Source organism: Ceratotherium simum, chromosome X (assembly GCF_057802395.1).
Source record: "Ceratotherium simum simum isolate JZ-2026a chromosome X, ASM5780239v1, whole genome shotgun sequence".
Lineage (NCBI taxonomy): Eukaryota > Metazoa > Chordata > Mammalia > Perissodactyla > Rhinocerotidae > Ceratotherium > Ceratotherium simum.
Window position 1 is genome coordinate 90,589,851 of NC_141940.1, and position 14,362 is coordinate 90,604,212.

General features: G+C 42.0%; 1 protein-coding gene across 1 annotated transcript in view; it reads left to right on the forward strand.

Moving 5' to 3' along the window:
• The window catches only part of LOC101398697 (uncharacterized), a 727,039-nt gene that overhangs the window by 36,976 nt on the left and 675,701 nt on the right, over positions 1–14,362 (forward strand).

Genomic DNA, 14,362 nt, shown 5'->3' on the forward strand with positions numbered 1-14,362 from the left:
TTTTTACAAATGCAGAAGGAAATGTTACTACTCTGGGTCTAAGAACAGTAACAAGGACAAGGAAAAATATGTCAGAACAAGCAAAAAAATCAGGTTATATGTCTTGAGAATCAAAATCTCCTATTGCTTCTCACTAGGAGAATTACTGTGAATGGGAAGCTGAGTTTGACAGCAGCAGGAAAAACAGAAAGGGAATGAGAGAAGCAGGGAGCAAATTCGAATAGCCCCCAGAGTGGCTTTGAACATGGGCATGGTGTCAGAATTTCAGGAGAGACAGAAAAAGCAGGCAGACAGATGGCAGAGATGTTTGCTGGAAGCCTCAACCCATAAGGAAGAGTTTTGAATATGTTATAATTGCTTTCGCACACTTTAGCGGCCATAGCTGTCTGTCTGTGGGGAAAAGCTCTGCTAGCCTTTGAGACTGATAAGACAAGACTGGTTGTCCTGCTGCCCTGCTTTGGGCAATATGGAAGGTGTTTTTTTTTGTTTTTTTTTTTGTTGTTGTTGTTTTTGTGAGGAAGATGAGCCCTGAGCTAACATCCATGCCAATCCTCCTCTTTTTTTGCTGAGGAAGACCAGCCCTAAACTAACATCTATTGCCAATCCTCCTCCTTTTTTTCCCCCTTTTACTCCCCAATGCCCCAGTAGATAGTTGTATGTCATAGTTGCACATCCTTCTAGTTGCTATATGTGGGACACCGCCTCAGCATGGCTGGACAAGCAGTGCGTTGGTGCACGCCTGGGATCCGAACCCGGGCTGCCAGTAGCGGAGTGCGCACACTCAACTGATAAGCCACGGGGCCGGCACCTGGGTTTTTTTTGTTTGTTTTTTCTAAGGATGATTCACTCTGAGCTAACATCTGTGCCAATCTTCCTCTGTTTTGTATGTGGGTCACTGCCACAGCATGGCTGATCAGTAGTGTAGGTCTGCACCTGGGATCTGAACCTGGGCTGCCAAAGCAGAGCACATGGAACTTAACCACTATGCCACGGGCAGCTGGCCCAGTATGAGAGGTTTAAAATGGAAAAGCCTAAGGTTTCGTGATGAGAAGAAATCTGTGATGGGGCATTCAACCCCAAAGTATCATTCTTTCAAAATATTTTTGGAGAGCAGCCAATTAGCATTTTCTGCATGGTTGTTCAGGTGTTATAAGAAAAGAACTTCTAAGAAAGCACCATCTTTTGTGACAACAGTTGGGACCACTCAACTGTCAACTCAACCCCTGGTCCTCAACAATGCACAAACAAAATAAAATCATACTTTCCGGGGCCAACATGGATCACAAAGGGACTCCCACCTTCTGCGGGTCCTTCTTATGATATGCATTTTCACAGGTCACAAGGGAGATGACAGTGAAGCTGGCCAATTCATCAGGGAATATTGGTACATTTCTAGCACTGTGATGAAAACTATTGGAAGGCCATGGAAAGAAGTGATTTATCAACAGCATGTGCCTTGAAGACATCATGGCCTGAAGACATAACTGACTATCTTAGAACCCTGAGAAGCCTCAGGTTTGCAGCATTACAGTTTGTTCAACCATCTGGTTTAACGAGGCTAATGAAGATGCTCTATAGCAGTTCTTAAATTCTCACGATGAGACTTTAGCAAATGAGGACCTCAAAGAGCTGTCCCCAAAAAGCATGAGTCAACTGAGCATCTCTGCCAAAAAGACTCCCCCAGACTCACTTAAATGCAAAGTGCTCTCCTGTCTACACAGCACTTGAAAAGAAGCCCCACCCTGCCAGCAGTGGTCAAAGGACAAAGCCAATGCAGAAAGGCATTTATACGTCACTGGGAAAGGTGTTTGGGGGTGAGGGGGAGTAGATACTGAAATCATCTTTTTCTGAAGTAATCACCTATTTGTTCCAGAAGAGGTTAAAATGAGTCATCTCTCTCCGTGTGTCTCCTCCACCCACCTCCTCGGCAGCTCTTATGATTCCAGAGCGGAAACAGTAGCCCATGATCACTGCAGTCACAAGTAATTGATGGTCACAAATACATGACCATGAACATAAAATCATTTATATTTTAAAATATGGATTACCAAAATGAGTAAAATATGCATACACACAGTTAATGGAGGTTACCATAGAGACAATCAGCCATATTGTTCCAGGTTTTATTGTTTATCATTGCTTGGGAACGCATCCACCATAATTACATTCTTCCTAGAATACTAACACACACACACAGACACACACACACACACACACACACACACGGGCTAAACACAGTCAAGCAACACATTCCTACAAAATTTAGGATATGCTGTTATTTCATTTGTGCTCTTGGAACCATGGAAACTCAGAGCAGCAAGAGCTCTGTGCTCAGAGCATCATCCAACACACCACGTGTGCAGATGTAGAAAATGAGGTCAAAGCTCAAGATGGGAGCTAGCAGCAGGCTTCTGACTAGCCCCCTAGAGTAAGATGGCATGGAAGAGCCCCCTGGAAAGTGCTAATTTCAGATGAAGGAGGCACCCTTCAACATCCTTTGGGAGAATGATGTCTATCATACATAAAGCACTATTTTGAGGACATTACCGACCTCTGGAGTGTGAATTATTCCTTTATCTCAAATTGTATCATCTAATAATGCTTTAAAAGTGCAAACATCATTTTTTTTTTTTTGGTGAGGAAGATCTGCCCTGAAAGATCTGTTGCCAATCTTCCTCTTTTTGCTGAGGAAGATTAGCCCTGAGCTAAGATCTGTGCCCATCTTTCTCTATTTTGTATATGGGACGCCACCACAGCATGGCTTGATGAGTGGTGCGTAGGTCCGTGCCCGGGATCTGAACCTGTGAACCCTGGGCCACCAAAGCAGAGTGCACAAACTTAACCACTACGCCACTGGGCTGGCCCCCAAACATCACTTTTTGATGCTGTACTTTCACTGAAATTCATAAGTGACTGCTGCAGTTTTAAAATTGTACCTCCAAAGTAGACACATAACTCCTGATTTCTTGGGAATACTATCACATAGGGGCTGGCTCATAAAATTCCAACTTAAAAAACAAAACAGGTTTTCCACAAATTCTACTTTAGGAGACTGTTGGAGGAAAAGTGGGGGAGGGGATAAGGAGGAGTGTGAGAAGGATACCATGGGAAAAATAAGAAACAGCCCAGCATTCCAACAAGAAATTCAAAGATGTCTATTCTTCCTTCCAAAAGATCTTGGTATGTGAGGTGATAGGTGTTAACTGAACTTCCTGTGGTGATCATTTTGCAATATATATATATATATATATAAAATCATCGTGTTGTACACCTAAAACTCATACAATGTTGTATGTCAATTATATCTCAATAAAACTGGAAAAAAATAAATACAATTAAACAAACAAAATAAAATAAAGGTCTCAGGAGAACACACTAGCTATGGGTTCAGTACTCACTTTCCCTGCATGCTCAGACCTCTTTGCTAAGAGATTTAGGGCTTCAGATGTAGTCAATGACAAGTAACACATGCACTTGATACATTTCCTTGTCATCTATTATTTCAGTAAACCCAGTAAAAGGGGCCTACTTGATATGTCTAACTCTGTGGAGTGGGTCCCTGGCCTATCTCCAACAAAATAATTTCAGAAAGGATGTAAGCTTTGGGCTATGATTATTATAAACTCTTTTCATTCTCCAAAAACACAAAATACTCTTTTTTCATTTGTTTTCTTGTAAATAAAATTACTTCACCTGAACACAACAGCACAATCGGTGGTTTCCGGTATTTCTGTGTCCTGTAAAGATGGAGAAGCAGCCCTGTGCTGTTCCATTATGGGAGTCCTTAGAACATGGCAAAGATGGGGGTGGAGGCACGGGTGAATTACATTGTAGCAGTCAAAGCAGGTCATGTTCAGTCTCTGCTTGGGCAACAAAATAACCACCTCCTCTTTTTTGATTCTGGGTTAAAACAAAGAGCTACCACAAACAGCTGAAATTTGGGGAAGAAAATTCCTAGAGAAAGCCAGCTTTGTTAAACAGTTTACTTTCAAATCTCATGCCAGAACCACTAAGAAAGTAGCAATCCTGATGAACCTGAGACACCCTTCCCTTGCCCATCCTATGATGGAGAGCCCTTCACAAACAAGGATGGCAGTACCCCACCATGGTGGGGGGCGGGGGGGGCAAAGAGGGAAAGCTAAGGAATGAGATGATCTAAAATAATGAACTGATCTGTAAAGAGTTGGCCCTACCAACATGGCTCACTCCTTCAAATTATAGGAACACATCTCTTTTTTTTAAAGCTTACACATGATCAAATTCATTAGGAGGACTGAAAAGTACTTTTTCTTTAAACAAATAAAATTGCTTTTTGGCACATTTTGGAGGGAATAGAGTTGGAGAAGGAGTGGGACTTTGGAGAGAAGAGCCGGCTAAAAGATATCACTTATTTGCTACATGACCTTGGGCAAGGGCAAACTGCCTAACCTCCTCAGCAGCAGCTCCAGCCTCTGCAACCTGGCAACGGTAGCACCACATTCCAGTGTCATCAGAGGGCAAATGAGAATCTATCTGGAAGCTTTTTGTAATTTCTGAACTCCCATATATATTATTGCTTCTATGACATTAGAGCAGTACACAGTTTTTAATAATTATTAAAGTATTTTTGTTCCCACGATATATTTGAAAGAGATTTTATTTTAAAACACATACTTTACCTTCACTGAAACTCATAGCCCATATATCACAAAAAGAAAGGGTCAGCTGAAAGCTGGAGACAGGGACAGGAGCTTGGGAAGAGGCAGTTGTGTTATCAAATGGACACAAAATCTGCTGCTTTCAGCAAAGTCTCCTTTTGGAAAGAGGAAAGGTCCTCTCCACCCCTGCCCCATTTCCAACTGGGCACAGGAAAGCCTATTGACTGAGGGAAGGAGAGAGAGAGAAGCCCCTCAGCGAGTGTAACTGTGGGAGCAAACCAAAACCAAGATTTTGTTAGGTTCTAGAATGGAAAGAAACAATATTCTAGAGCTTACGGCAGGGATATGGCAATAGGGAAAAAAAAAGAGCCAGCCCTGATGGCCTAGTGGTTCAAGTTCGGCACTCTCACCGCTTCGGTGGCCCGGGTTCATTTCCTGATCGTGGAACCACACCACCCGTTTGTTAGTAGCCATGCTGTGGCAACAGCTCACATAGAAGAACTAGAAGGACTTACAACTAGAATATACAGCCACTCACTGGGGCTTTGGGGAGGAAAACAAAGAAGATTGGCAACAGATGTCAGCTCATGGTGAACCTTTCCCTGCAAAAAAAAAAAAAAAAAAATCTGGTTTCAGATATTGTTAATTCTTAACAATACCAAAAGCTATATTCACAATTAAGTTTTCTTCTATAGTGTTTTTGCATATCGTTTTTACCATTTTATAGAGTAGCTAACACAGGCAGTGACCAGCTCAAAGGGGTGGCTGGCAAATGCAAATGGACCGTGACCAGCCATGCATTGCATTCTACAGAAAATGTAACTGAAGATCCAGAAACAGTGAGGGTTACCTGCCATTTCTGTAAACTTGTCCATGTGTTATTCATTTTTCATACTTTCCTGTTCCCCCTCCTCTTTGCTTTCTTCTGCCTTCCATATTTCTTTTTAACTTCCAGATTGCTCTCCGTCCTATCTCCTTACTACACTGAAAGAATGTACAATTTTTTAAAGGTACAACAAGTTTTTAAAATATATAGATACCCATGTTTACATTCATTTTTGTCCAGTTGTTAAGGAAACTTTTTTCAAGATGCGGGCTATGATGGCACCCAAAACTATAAGACATCAGGGCTGGCCCCGTGGCTTAGTGGTTAAGTGCGCGCGCTCCGCTGCTGGCGGCCCAGGTTCGGATCCCGGGATCGCCCCGACGCACCGCTTCTCCGGCCATGCTGAGGCTGCGTCCCACATACAGCAACTAGAAGGATGTGCAGCTGTGACAGACAACTATCTGCTGGGGCTTTGGGGGAAAAATAAATAAATAAAATCTTTAAAGAAAAAAAAACTATAAGACATCAGTCTTAGCAGTATCTTTTTGAATATGTCTCCTCAGGCAAGGGAACAAAAGAAAAAATAAACAAATGGGACTACATCAAACTAAAAAGCTTCTGCACAGCAAAGGAAACCCTTAACAAAACGAAAAGATAACCTACCAATTGGGAGAAGATATTTGCAAATCACACATCCGACGAGGGGTTAATATCCAAAATATATAAAGAACTCATACAACTTAACAACAAAAAAACAAACAACCCAATTAAAAAATTGGCAGAGGATCTGAACAGACATTTCTCCAAAGAAGATATACAGATGACCAACAGGCATATGAAAAGATGTTCAATATCACTAATTATTAGGGAAATGCAAATCAAAACCACAATGAGATATCATCTCACACCCATTAGAATGGCTGTATTTAACAAGACAAGAAACAAGTGTTGCAGAGGATGTGGAGAAAAGGGAACCGTTGTACTCTGCTGGTAGGAATGTAAACTGGTGCAGTCACTATGGAACACAGTATGGAATTCCTTGAAAAATTAAAAATAGAAATACCTTATGATCCAGTTATTCCACTTCTGGGTATTTATCCAAAGAACATGAAAACACTAACTCGAAAAGATATATGCACCCCTATGTTCATTGCAGCATTATTCACAATAACCAAGAATTGGAAGCAACCCAAGTGCCCATCAATGGATGAATGAATAAAGAAGATGTGGTATATATATACAATGCAATACTACTCAGCCATAAAAAAGATGAAATCTTGCCATTTGCGACAATATGGATGGACCTAGAGGGTATTATGCTAAGTGAAATAAGTCAGATGGAGAAAGAAAAACACCTTATGATTTCACTCATATGTGGAAGATAAAAACAACAACAACAAACAAACACATAGACACAGAGAATAGATTGGTGGTTACCAGAGGGGAAGGGGGGTGGGGAGAGGGTGAAAGGGGTAAAAGGGCGCTTGTGTACAGTGATGAATGGAAACCAGACTTTGGGTGGTGAACATGACATAGTCCACACAGAAATCAGAATATAATGATGTACACCTGAAATTTATATAATGCTATAAACCAATGTTACCTCAATAAAAAACATTAAAAAAACTGAAAGCATTTCACAAATGTATTACTTTTTTTATTTAAAGAATTTAAAGAATCCAATAGTGTTAAAAGTAATAAATCTTTGTACATGGGGTTTTTACAATCCATATTTCTGTCTTTTAGTATCTAAGATTACAAACACATCAAGGCAAAAAGTTGGAATAATTAATGAGCTAAGCCTCCAACTCAAGAAGGGAGAAAAAAACCAGCTAAGTGAATTTTACAAAGTTGAGGGAAAGCACTTCTGCTTCCAGCCAAGATGGAGCAACAGAGACAAGAGTTACCTTCCTGTTTGAGACAACAATAGAACCAGACAAAATACATGAAACAATAGTTTTCAAAATAATGGACATCAGGAAATGAAGGACAGTGATCCCTGAGAGGCAGGAAACAGATGAGGTGAGCCCTACGGATTCCCAGCTTACTGCCTGGAGAGATTTTCCAGGCCACAGCTCAGGGAGGGGAACCCAGGCAGAGCCTGGCAGAGCCCTCAACTTGAGGAGAAAGCTGGGAGTCCATGGAGACCAGGATGGCTTGAGTCCAGAGGACAGAGTACCAGAGAGGAGAGAGCTGCCGAGAGGACTCTAGAGATCTGCAGAGGGTCCTCCTTGAGCTGTCAGCGGAGTATCAATCAGTGCACGCATGTGAAGAAACTGCCCAAGGCTAGGGAAAGAGTCACCCAAAAGAATTATAGAGAGTAATGCCTGGCATTCACAAAGGGTGGGGAACGGTGGCTGAGCCGACCAGCAAGACTGGAAACACTCATAATTCACAGGTCATTGGGTAGAGAACTCAGGAAGGTCTTGCCTCAGTAGTGGGGAATAATTAACCCTAGAATAAACACTTCTTTGGAACAGCTCAACAAACCAGAAAAGCAAAACCTGAAAGGATCAAACTGTTTCTAAGAAAATTAGATGCATCCCAGAACAAAGCTCCAGGAGATTTACAAGAATACAAAAATATCCAACAACCAGCAAAGTAAAATTCACAATGTCTGGGATCCAACCAAAGATTACCAGAAATACCTTTGCAGGGAAACACGACCCATAATAAGGAGAATAATCAATCAATCAAAACCAATTAGAACTGACACTGGTGTTAGAATTAGCAGAGAAGGACATTAACACAGTTATTAGTATGATTGTATGCCACATGTTCAAAAAGTTAAGTAGAGAGATTGAAGATATAAAAAAGACCCAAATTGAACAGCTGCAATGTTCTGCTTGAAAAATACACTAGATGGGATTAACAGCACATTAGACATTGCAGAAAAAAATATTAGTCGACTTGAAGGCACAGCAACAGAAACTATTGAAAATGAAACATAGAAAAAAGAATCCAAAAAAATGAAAAGAGCATCAGAGAGCTGTGGGACAACTTCAAGTAGCCTAATATATGAGTAATTGGAGTCCAGGAAGGACAAAAGAGAGGGGAGCTTCAGAAAAAATTTGAAGAAATACCGGCCAAAATTTTTCCAAATTTGATTAACACTAGAAACCCACAATCCAAGAAGCTCAAAGAAGTCCAAGCACAAGAAACATGACGCAAACTACACCAAGGCATATCATAATCAAATTGCTCAAAACCAGTGCTAAAGAGAAAATCTTCAAAGCAGCCAGAGGGAAAAAGGACACATTGCGTACACGGGCACAAAGATAGGATGATGGCAGATTTCTCACTGGAAACGACGCAAGCAAGAAGACAGTGAAGTAACATCTTTAAAGCATTAAAAGAAATAGAAACTGTCAACGTACAATTCTCTGACCATGAAAATATCTTTCAAAAAATAAGGTGACATAAAGACTTTTTCAGACATACAAAAACAGAGAATTCCTCACCACCAGACCTGTACCACAAGGAATGTTAAAGGAAGTCCTTCAGGCAGAAGGCAAATGATACCAGATGGAAATCAGGACTTACACAAGGGAATGAAGAGCACTGGAAGTGGTAACTACATGGGTAAACATATACGATTCCTTTTCTCATTATTTAAATCTCTTTAAAGTAATTGACTGTTCAAAGAAAAATAACGTATTTGGGGTTATAACATATGTAAAAGTAAAATGCACAATAACAACAGCATAAAGGCTGAGCAGGGAGAAATGGAAGCACACTACTGTAAAGTTCTTATACTATATGTTAAGTGGTATATATCGCTTGGAGGTAGACTTTGATAAGTTAAAGACGTGTATTATAAACCCTAAACCAATCAGTAAATAAAACCAAGAGTTATAGCTAATAAGCCAACAAAAGAGATAAAGCAGAATCATAAAAAAATAGTTAATCCAGGGGCCGGCTTGGTGGCACAGTGGTTACGTTCGAGTGCTCCACTTCGGCAGCCCGGGGTTCGCAGTTTCAGATCCTGGGCACAGAACTATGCACCACTTATCAAGCCATGCTGTGGCAGCGTCCCATATAAAGTAGAGGAAGATGGGCACAGATGTTAGCCCAGGGCCAGTCTTCCTCAGCAAAAAGAGGAGGATTGGCAACGGATGTTAGCTCAGGGCTAATCTTCCTCAAAAAATAAATAAATAAAAGAAAAAAAAAGTTAATCCAAAATAAAGCAGAAAAAGAAGGAAAAGGGTGCATAGGACAAATAGCAAACAAATAGCTAGATGAAAGACTCAAACTTAAACATATCAATAATCACATTCACTAAATGATCTAAGCACCCCAATTAAAACAGATATCATCAGATTCGATTATATAAAAAGATGCAACTACATGCTACCTAAGTGTGTTAAGAAATACACTTAAAACATAATGTGCAAGGCCAGTGACATCAATAAAATGGCAGACTAGGAAGCTCCAAGCTCTTGTTCCCCAACAGAAACATCAAAAAAACAAGCAGACTTGTCAGAACCAACTGTGTCAGAGCTCTGGAAAACAGTCAGAGGTTTATAGCAATGGAGCAAGCGTCCAATTAAAAAAAAAGCCATCTTTCAGAAGATGAGAGAGTGGAGAATCCCCACTTCTCAAAATCCTTGGCCTGAAAATGAACACTTGTGCACTGTTGGTAAGAATGTAAATTCGCGCAGCCACTGTGGAAAACAGTATGGAGGTTCCTCAAAAAGTTAAAACTAGAACTACCACATGATTCAGCAATCCTTCTTCTGGGTATATACCCAAAGGAAATAAAATCACTCCACTGCAGAGATACCTGCACTCCCATGATCATTGCAGCATTATTCACAACAGCCAAGACATGGAAACCAAGTGTCTGACAGTGAATGAATGGATAAAGAAGATGTAGTATATATACACAAAGGAATATTATTCAGCGATGAAAAATATGAAATCCTGCCATTTGCAACAACAGGAATGGACCTTGAGGGCATTATGCTAAGTGAAACAAGTCAGACAGACAAAGACAAATATTGTGTGATCTCACTTATATGTGGAATCTGAAAAAGCCAAACTCAGAAAAACAGAGTAGAATGGTGGTTACCAAGGGCTGGGGGGTGGGGGAAATGCGGAGAGCTTGGTAAAAGGGTACAAACTTCCAGTTAGAAGATGAATAAGGTCTGATGATCTAACGTGTAACATGGTGACTATGGTTAATGATACTGTATTGTATACTTAAAATTTGCTAAGAGTAAATCATAATTGTTCTCACCACACACACACAAAAAAACACAGGGGCTGGCCCTGTGGTATAGTGGTTAAGTTCACTGCCCTCTGCTTCGGCAGCCCCAGGTTCTCGGGTTAGGTTCCTGGGTGCAGACCTACACAACTCATCAGCCATGCTGTGGTGGCAACCCGCATACAAAATAGAGGATGACTGGCAACAGATGTTAGCTCAGAGCAAATCTTCCTCAGCAAAAATTAAAACAAAAAAATTAACTATGTGAAATGATGGATGTGTTAATTAAGCTGATTGTGGTAATAATTCCACAATGTATACATATATCAAAACACCATGTTCCACACTATAAATATATTACAATTTTATTTGTCTATTATTCCTCAATAAAGCAGAGAAAAATTATTTTTAAATAAAGCTTTGGCCCCAGGGGGGAGGGGGAGAAAAAGCCATCTTCAAGTTGTAGGAAAGTTTTGTGGTATTCTTACTCACCCTTGCCCCACCCTCTCCCTGGCACAATGGCAGTCGTGGTCTCAAAGCAGTAGCCCAGTTTCCAGTTCTCTCCCTTGAACTGAGGAGTCAGAGCAGACATTATTTGCAAATGATTGTGTATGTGCTCTCTATCCATTCACTCTGTCCTATGCTCCTTTCTTCTTGCCTTCTGGATTGATTATTCATTATTCTATTTCCCTCCCTCTAGTTGTTTGAAATTTATACTTTTCTAATTCTTTAGTTTGATACCCTTAATTTATCAAAATATAATATTAGTCTAACTTGAAATCTTCCAGAAGATGCATTCTTTAGTACACTTTAACTCACATCCAATTCACAAATTCCATCCTCAGCTATGTCTAATGTGTTGTTAAACTCATTCATTGACTTCTTAAATTTTGTTATCCATTTCAGGTCTATCACTTCTAATTGGCTCTTTTTCAACTCATTTTTTTTTTAATTTTTTTAATTTTTTTTTGCGTGTGTGAGATCAGCCCTGTGCTAACATCTGCCAATCCTCTTTTTTTGCTGAGGAAGACTGGCCCTGGGCTAACATCCGTGCCCATCTTCCTCCACTTTATACGGGATGCCGCCACAGCATGGCTTGCCAAGCAGCGCGTTGGTGTGCTCCCAGGATCCGAACCAGCGAACCCCAGGCCGCTGCAGCGGAGTGCGCACACTTAACTGCTTGCGCCACTGGGCCGGCCCCTCAACTCATTTTCATTTTTAAAAGTTTTAAATTTCTTGTTCACTTGTAATCATTTTTATTTCCATGACCAGTGTAAGCATAACTGTTTTATATTGATGTCTGAGAATTCTAGTATGAGGAGTCTCTGTTTAACTGTGTCTGTTGTCTCTTATTTCTCCTGATTCTTATGTATGTTGTCAAGATGTCTTTGGTTAAATCAGGGAACTTACTTTATTTTGGGGGGAAAGTTACTTGCAAAGGATTCCTGGACCCAATTCCAACATGTGTGCGTGGAGGCTTCTCCACACCAACAAGCAGTTCTCAGACCCCAGCAGGGTGCCTGAGAGTTCAGCTCAATTCTGACACTATCTACCCAGAGATAGAATCAGATTCCACAAGGAAAGGGCTCAGTCCTACAAGATCACCCTCCACTTCAGGCACCAGTCTCAAAGTCCAGGTTGTTACCTATGCTTCTGACCGACCAGCTACAAACTGGAGGTTCCAATGACCGACCCCCCAACTCAGGATGCCAATTGCAAGTCCAGGTTGTTATCTGTACTTCTGACAGACTGGCCCTGAATCAGAGGTTCCCCTGACCCGCTCCTCGGATTCAATTAATTTGCTAGAACCCAAGAAAATTCATTTACTCACTAGACTACTGATGTATTACAAAGGATATGAATCAACAGGCGGATGAAGAGATAACATAGTGTGAGGTCCCAAGAAAAGGAGCTTCTGTCCTCGTGGAGCTTGTGGCACGTGGAAGCTTTCTGCAAAGGGCGAGGAGCTGTCCTTTTGGGGTTGTATGGAGGCTTCATTAAGTAGTCATAAGTGACTAAGTCATTGGCCCTTTGGCAACTGATTCAACCCCAAGCCCCCCTTCCCTCCCCAGAAATCAGGGGGTGGCTGAAAGTTCTAATCCTCTGATCACATGGCTGGTTGCCCTGGCAACCAGCCCCCACCCTTGGGTGGGGTCTAAATGGCCCTGAAACGTTTTTTAGGAACAAAGGAACAGAAGACCAAATATTACCATGGAAGATGCTCCCACTGCTCTTATTGCTCAGGAAATTCCCAGAGTTTGGGGAGATGTGAGCCAGGAACTACGGATGAAGATCACATATTTATGAGAAATACATTTTGGTCATCTGAATGACCAAATACATATTTCTTACAAATCACAATACTGCAGTACTTTACATGGATTCACTTTAGGAGGCTTCGTCCAGGACGGGTCACCCATAGGTAATGAGATCTTCCTGTACTTAAAGCCTATTCTGAACCAGCTCTTTCTGCCTGCTGCCTCATCTGCAAAATGGGGTAACAGTGCTTAAAGCATATGGTCTTCATGAGGATTAAATAACAGCTTTCGAGTTCCTGGATCCAGTCATAACTGAAACTAGTATTTGTTATTTTTGCTTAAGTCAGTTCGAGCTGGGTTCCTGACGCCAACTACCTCAATTCTTGCCCGTGTCAATGGCGCAACTGGGAGGTTTGTGGGTGGTAATGCTGGGCCTGAGTGGCCCTCAGAGGGGGTCTCACGAGGTCCACTGCTAAGGCAGCAGGCTAGAGGGACTGTTGAAGCCCTTACTGTGGGAATGGTCCCTCAACCGTCACTGATCAGGGTTCCCTTCCTCAGTGTGAAAGGTTGGGGAGCTTGTTTATGCCCAGAAGCCACACATTTGTCCAGTCCACTCCACCCCACAGCTGCTCCCCCAGGAGCCCTCTTTCTCAAAGGTAATAGTTGGCGCCCATGGAAGCGGTCAGGTGGGAGATGTTCAGTGCTTAAAAGGCATCTTATTCTCAGATACACTCTGCTGTAGCCATTTTGTGGTAGGTGCTCCATCTTGCTCTTCTCTGGGATGAGGCTGGAGGGACCCTGCCTGGTGGGGGAGCGGGGGTCATGGTGGGATGGGGGAGGGGGAGGCTAAGTAGAGGGGCAACACAGACACAGCACATTTGTGCTCTCAGGTTGGCTGGTTTGGGCCAAGTGTACCACCTCTGCGGGAGCTCTCCTCAGAGGACACTACGGGGAGCCTGTGAAGTGGTCTGGTCAGTATCTAGTCCAGAAACCACACATTTGCCCACATGGATGTCTATTTGTTCCAGAGGCACCTTTTCCACATCAGCTGTAGTGCAGGTCATGTCCACAGAAAGATTTCTGTCCTGGGTCCAGAGAGGTCAAATGCCCCCTCCAGACACCAACACCAGTGTAAGTGACGAGGTGTGCGGAACTTCTGACCGAACTTGAGCAATTACCTGACCTCTATACCTCAGTTTCCCCATCTGAAACTGGAGGTGACAACTCCTACATGAGACTGTTGTGAGAATTATGAGTCAATGTGTGCAAAACGCTTTGGAAAACACCGGGCATGCAGCTGGTGCTGGGAATCGAGTCTGGCACATAGAGCTTCAAAAGCACTTAGGACAGCACCTGGCGCACAGCTGGTGCTCAATACGCACTCAGGGCAGCATCCATCACACACCTGGCATTCAATAAGCACACAGGCAGAAAA